We start from the raw sequence: 7,394 nt of genomic DNA, 5'->3' as shown, positions 1-7,394 counted from the left end.
TTTCCTTTCACATAAACCAAACCTGCTGGCTTTTTAGCATTTGCTTCTATCATCCAAATGTGTGCATGTAAACTTTGTTCTCCAATAACTCAAACTGAGTTGATTTATTGGCCTAGTGTTGATAAATTAAACATTGTCGTGTTGGGGTAAAATAATGACCTTTCACGCGTACATCTGCATGGCTTATTTTTATTGTCTTTTGTCTAATTTATTTGTTTCAAAGAAAAGCCCACTATATTTGTTGCAGTTAGTGGGAGTGAAAAGCCTCTTCTCCCAGTTTAATGACAACTGAATGACCCTTCTTAATGTCATTAACTGCCAGAGGCATAGTGTGTGACTAATCTGCCTGTGCTTTATCTTAGTGGGTATTATAGTCCGTATTTACAAAGCACTTTGGATCAAGCTGTATACAAATTAGCTCTCTGTGTGTGGTAAATATGTGCCATATGGATGTTAAATAATTGATTTGCTATTGGACTTAATTTATTGCTGCGTAATGTGATTGACCTGATGTGTCATTTGACCACATTACCGTTGTTGTTTTTTCACATCACCTTAATTAATAGCAAATCAAATATATCTGCAGTGTCTGATTGAACTACCCTTTGGGGAAGTTTTTTCAACACTTATGCAAACTTTGGCTTCATTCTGTTTCTTTCCTTTCTTCTAATATGTTGAATCACTCTAGAGTTCTTATAGTTTCTCATTAGTTTTTATTTTTATTTCATTTCAAAGGTTATGCATAAGTTCAATAAGGAAGATCTGTATTCAGTGTAGGCTGCTGGGGGATTCCCATGATGCATTGAGTGTTTCTTCTTCAGTCACCTTTCTCACTCACTATGTGTTAATAGACCTCTCTGCATTGAATCATACTTGTTATCAATCTCTGGCTCTCTTTCACAACCGGTCGCAGCAGATGGCCCCGCCCCTCCCTGAGCCTGGTTCTGCCTGAGGTTTCTTCCTGTTAAAAGGGAGTTCTTCCTTTCCAATGTCGCCAAAGTTCTTGCTCATAGGGGTCATCTGATTGTTGGGTTTTTCTCTGTATGTATTATTGTAGAGTCTACCTTACAATATAAAGCACCTTGAGGCGACTGTTGTTGTGATTTGGCGCTGTATAAATAAAACTGAATTGAATTGAATTGAACTGAATCAATCACACACCTGCCTGCTTCCCAGGAGTTTGGTCTCTAACTATGCTTTACATCACATCCACTTTCCCACGCTGTCAAGCTCATTGGTGACTTCACTGGTCTAGTCCAATTATTTTTTGGCCTGCCTTATGTTTTGCTTTTTTTTTCCTTCATTTTTGTCTTTTTATTGTTATTTTACTTACAAAAATGAAACAGAATTTTAAAACACATTTCAATCCATTACACCACCACCAATGAGACCTAAATATCATATTTCATTATTGTCTAAATTATTGTTTTAGCAACAACATAAACTACAAAGTGTCCACTGAACAATGAATAGGTGTTGGGCTAACTTGGTTTTCTGTGACATACAGTAGAGGAGGCGTCAGTGGAATATTACAAGACTAAAGGAACACAAATGATGGAGGAAGAATATATTTTGTGTTCATAAGTTTACACTGACTTTCTTTATCTATTATCAGGAAAGCATTTATTTTACACACGCACGCACGCACGCACGCACGCACGCACGCACGCACGCACGCACGCACGCACGCACGCACGCACGCACACACACACACACACACACACACACACACACACACACACACATATGTGATAATCCCAGACATAATCACCTTTGCTCTTCACAGACTTCCCCTGCATCCTGACGGACAGATAATTGACCTCAGGCCGAGTGTCCATCTGGAGGAAAAAGTCATCAGGGTAAATAAGACAGTGAAAATCACCACTGCAATCATCCATCACTTTTGCTTTCAGTGTACACCCAGGCCTGTAAATGCTATTGAGGTCCACAGTGTCATTTTTTCCCCTTACAATGCACAAACTGTTGGACCACACGAATGTTCCTGCTATCACTCAGGACAGCGATCATTAAGGACAGCGTGTTTCACTTGCGAGCTGTCTTTCAATCAAATATTGTCAGATGACAGCAGCACTTCGGATTCTTACCTGCTTAATCGACGATGAATTTCAAGAGGAATTGCACACATCTTTCTATGAAACTATTTTTGAATTAATTGTCCATTTGATAGAATTGTATCCTTGATAAAAAACAAACAAATGCTATTTAAAAATATATATTTTCGTGTTAGTGCAATCCCATGAGAATAAAGTGCACTAGAAAACATCTGAACATGAAATATAAAGTCTATGGGACTGTGACTGTTGTATACCTTTGTCTTTTTGCCATATTAATTGTATTAACAGTTTATGATGGAATATATTTGGGCCTGAGGCCATACCTGTGGTGCATAACTTTAGAGATGTAAAGGCTGGAGAAGATTGTTCAGGTAAATAAGAGTGTGATAGAAAACGGCAAGTTCTGTAACTTAGATCATCGGGGAATGATAGCATCTTTAATTTGGATCTTATAATCCCTTTCCATCATTGATGGTTATAGAAATTAACAACAACAACAACAACAACAACATAATAATAATAATAATAATAATAATAATAATAATAATAATAATAATAATAATAAAAGAACAATAATTGGGTGAATGAGAAAAGGACATCACATATCATCAGCTGCTTCAAGGCTCAGCATGAGAGATGACATATGGAGAAACTTAAAAAGTAAATAAAATAAAATGTTGGTTAGATTGTTTGTTCTCAGGTTCCTCTCATTCAGAAAATCCCCTAATGTCAAAGTTAATAAACCCAGTTTTCACTAGGCCTGTTTCCTGTAATTCGCCACAGTAGTTCACAAAAGCATTTTGGATAAGGTTCAATAAAAAAATATTGGTTCTAAACAAATGTAACACATGTTGTGTCCAAGTCATTGTGGACCTTTTTCTGTGTGAAATTGAACCATATTCTTTCCATTACAGTAAGAGAAGATCTGACGGTGTAACATAAACCCTAAATGGGTGAAAAATTCTGTAGTCATTACAAGTAAATAATACACAGACAGATTATAAGAATCACCTGTCACTGAACTTCTTTAATTAGTATCAACACATTTGTTGTGATACAGTAATTAAAAACTGACTAATTACAGATGTAATCAGACACAGCTGTGTTTCCTTCTTCACATCATATTTGTTGTTAAAGTTTAGCTGACTAAAAGTGTAAGCAGGTAATGTGGAAGAACAGACTGACTGTTGATGGTTTTTAGCTCGGAGAGTCAACAGCAGAAGGCTTCGTCTGCTTTGTGCTGCAAGAATAGAGTTTTATGACAACAGTTAAGGGTCAGTGAAATTTTGAGCCTGGGTGATTACAAATCATTTCAAAGTTGACTTTACTAATCAGCCTTTGTACACTTCATGACAACTATTTAACCATGAATGCAAAAACAATAATCACATCCTTCCCACAGATGTATCATCACAGTAGCTAACCACAGTGCTAACCTCAATAATTACTTCCTCCAAATCATCAGCATGTTTGTTCCTACAAGACAGTTCAAAGATGTCTTACCATTAATTAAACCCCCAATATTAAACATGATCAATTTATCTTTATTAATGGGTCTTTTAATGCTGTTATAATAAAGTATTATTTAAAAAGCCTTCATTCGAGTCAGCTGTCTTTGCCAATTGTACACCAATTTGCAATCTAACCACCATGTCAAGAAGCAATGTTGTAAATCAGCTGTGTGGTAAGTTGAGGAGGAACGGTAATAGCTATGTGTAGCTAAAGAGTTCATCATAGCACAGACAACACTGGCCTATGGCAGGGGATTGGCTTCTGTGTTTGTCCTGCAAGACCTCAGTGTTCAATACTGGAACGTTTTAATAGAATACATAACTGTAAGCAAAGGAACTGAGCAGTGCTGACTTAAGTTGTACTTTGTGATAGATTGCACTTGGTTAATATGAGCAATGAGTCTTCTTAATACAAAAAAGTTAGCATTGGAGTTCCAAAGGGTTCTGTGTTAGGCCCAATAGTATTTGGATTATCCAGACTTCCAAACAAACAAATCAATTAATTAAATAAAAAATAATTAGACCCCTTTTATCAAACTTTGTTGAACTGGTTGGGGTTTTTTGGAGTCAGGTTATGTTGAGAACAGTGGTTATTAAGTTTTTTGTTTATAATACATCAGGTTTTAAATGAAAAAGCAAAAAAAACCAAACAAACAAAAAACTGTGGACCACCTGTGTTGAGTATAACTTTACCATGTGAGACATCCTCTCTCCCTGAAAAACATCCTTTCATTCGACGGGAGCAAAGCCTCTGTAGGAGTACCAGCTGTTCAGAAAGAGTATACTGGGATACAAGCTGAGAGATGATTGCACCTTCACAGTGCAATGTTTGTAACCTTACTTCTGATCACAGTTTAGATACTTTTCTGAATGAATGAACATCTGTTTCTTAGTAAAATCTGAACAATACTAGAACACATTACCAATACATGTCTAGCAGGTATGTACCAGATATTCTACCAAAGTATCCTGAAATTAGAATGCAACACAAGTAGAAATTCAATCTTTTATGTGATCACAATTTAGAGGACTGCATGCTGATTTACCCATTAGCTGTTTGTACATTGTACCAAGGCTCAGTTCAACACCATTAAACAGCACAACACTATTGCAAATGCAGCCTGAGACTCTGGTCTATGTTGAGGCTCTAGCAATGAATTAAATGAGCCTCTGTGTGTGGTACATGTGTATTTATGTGTTGCTATCAGCTGGGAACGTAATGGCAAATCAGACCCATTTTCATTTCTGCTCTCCCCTGGAGGCCCTTTGTTGACTGCCTTTATTGGATTACACCGACTCTAATGGTGTCCCCTATTGTGTATCTGAGAATGCTAATTGATCCACACCAGCAGAGAATATCTTCCGTGCATTTAATATGTGTGGACACTGAGAGTAAAAACACCTTCCACCTTCCTCAGCAGCCGTTAACAAACGCTTGCATTCAGTGCACCCAATCTTCAGTCGGTATAAGAGCTGATGTTTAGTACATCGTGGGAAACACTGCATACGTTGGCCAACCCACATGAATGGTTTTACGCTATGTTAAACTATTTACACTGTTAACATTAACACATTTAATAGTGACTTACAAGATCTAGAACATTTAATTGTGACAAATGTAAATCAGAAGGAGGGCAAACAGTTTTCATGGCACTGAAATACAGATATGTACAAATACATACATGCATACATAGGCACACAAAAATATGAAATGTTTGAATTGTTTCCTACTGTCTAATAGTATCTACTTCATACTTATACCAATAAATTATTACTATTAAGATATATCATAATTATTATGATTTGTTTTGCAGTAATAACAATAACAACAGATTCGATGTACATGTTGCTCTTCTAGGTGTGGTGCTATACCATAATACTATAATCTGATATTCTTCCTCAACGTCATCATCATTTTGTTACTTTTCATGTTTTTATTTTTAAAATGGATCTGATGTTGGTTATCAAGGATTACTGTGTGTTCTGAGTACATGAAACATGCAGTGTTTTTTTCATTTAATTAGGTGAGATTACAACCCCGTATATTATTCTTGATCATTCACTGTATCATAACTGTATCATACTATAATCATATTACAAGATTATTTCTTTCATAAATTGTAATATACACAGTTATTCATTTAATGCAGTACATTTACAGAGTGATGACACATTAATATATAATAAACAATTATAAATCAACTCTCCTCAAAAGGGGGCAAAATGCGGGCTGGAGAAAGAATAAAAACTAAACAACAAATTGTTTTTACATTTTTTAAGGCTTGAATTTCATACAGGAAGTTTGCTAAGTATTTATTCACTCTGATTTTCTCCTAATCATTGTTTTGTAAAATCTGGCTATTTAGCAGTTAGATACTCAGTGTAGGAGGCTTAAGCCACAGGTGACATGCAGAATATCCAACAGTGAACACATACATAAATACTAGCAGTGGTTCTGAATACTAATAGTGTAGCCTACACAGTTTGTGAGCCTTCTAGAAACTGGTTACATTGTATAATCTCTTCTGACCTCAACCACTAAAAAAGTACAGAGAAGTCTAACCCTGCATCTTATCAGAACTTCATATATATAAAAATGTATAAAAAATTTCAAGACTTTGAAACTTGAAGTTTTATTATTACTGTGAGTCACTTTATGCATTACTTAAAATGATAGTAAATTTAAACTAATACCCCTCATTGAATTCCTACTTGGTGTCTCCCAGAAACTTAAATTGGTGTTGGGAGGTTTTGGGGAAACTTTTTTAGTCAGAAGACCTTGGAGAAGGAGATAGAAGAGAAGAGGTGAGAAGTGAGCAAAGAGAATTCACTTTTATCTTAATTACTTCAAAAACAAGTGACTCTAGTTAAATTAAACAAAGGCATTTAATTTAAGTGTTTTGGAATGGAAACAACAATGGGAACTAGTGATCAGTGTTGCTGCAAGTGCTGTTTAACAGGTGGGCAGTGAATTGAAAAGGGTTGTGCAATTTAGTTTTTTAATGATTGATCCTATAAACTTTTCATTTAAAGATCTTTTCATATAAACTGCTTTTGTTGGTTTAATCGTGTCACCTTGCTTAATGCCTAACTTAAAGACTGATAATAATGTGCTTTTAATTCAAAGGTAAACAAACAGGCCACATGAAGAAAATCAACAATAAATGTGTTTTTTAGTTCAACTTACAAGGAAGGAATATCCAGATTCTGGCCTGCTGTCGCCTTCAACCAGCTTGGAGTGAGAGTAGAAATATCAGATGAACACTGGAAAAACTGGGCCCATAAATCAGTGGAGTGCCCTTTTAAACTGGAGTGCATAATATTTGTTTTAAAATGTCTATTTTATGGTCTAGCAACTTGGATGTGATTTCACTTTTATTAATGGCCAAAACTATGCAGAACTTGTCCTTTTATTACTACTTGACAACCGTATTACCTCAAAACACAATTTTTTTATATGACACTTAAATTGAGATTTATGTGTCGAGCATCAGAGAAGCCCATAGCTCATTTCTCTCATTGTTCTCATCATCTTAAAGCTCAGATTTGAGTTATTTTACAAGCTAAATCAGTACTTACGCTGTATCTAACAAAGAAGCATTTGGAAAGAAAAAGTGATTTTAGCCTCCACAAAATGTATTCCACAAGCTGTGGCTGCTGACAGCTCCATATGGTAATGTTTCCACTCTGCTTCAGCCCTGAGGCAGTGATTCCAACATATTAAGGTAGTCTGTTATTTTAGATCTTAAATCAGAAGGCCTATGAATTTTTTATCAGATGCCTCATAGGATCAGTTGACTGCAGGAAA

This window comes from Astatotilapia calliptera, chromosome 5 (genome assembly GCF_900246225.1).
Source record: "Astatotilapia calliptera chromosome 5, fAstCal1.2, whole genome shotgun sequence".
NCBI lineage: Eukaryota > Metazoa > Chordata > Actinopteri > Cichliformes > Cichlidae > Astatotilapia > Astatotilapia calliptera.
The sequence above is the reverse complement of the archived record's forward strand: the minus strand, read 5'-3'. Positions refer to the sequence as shown.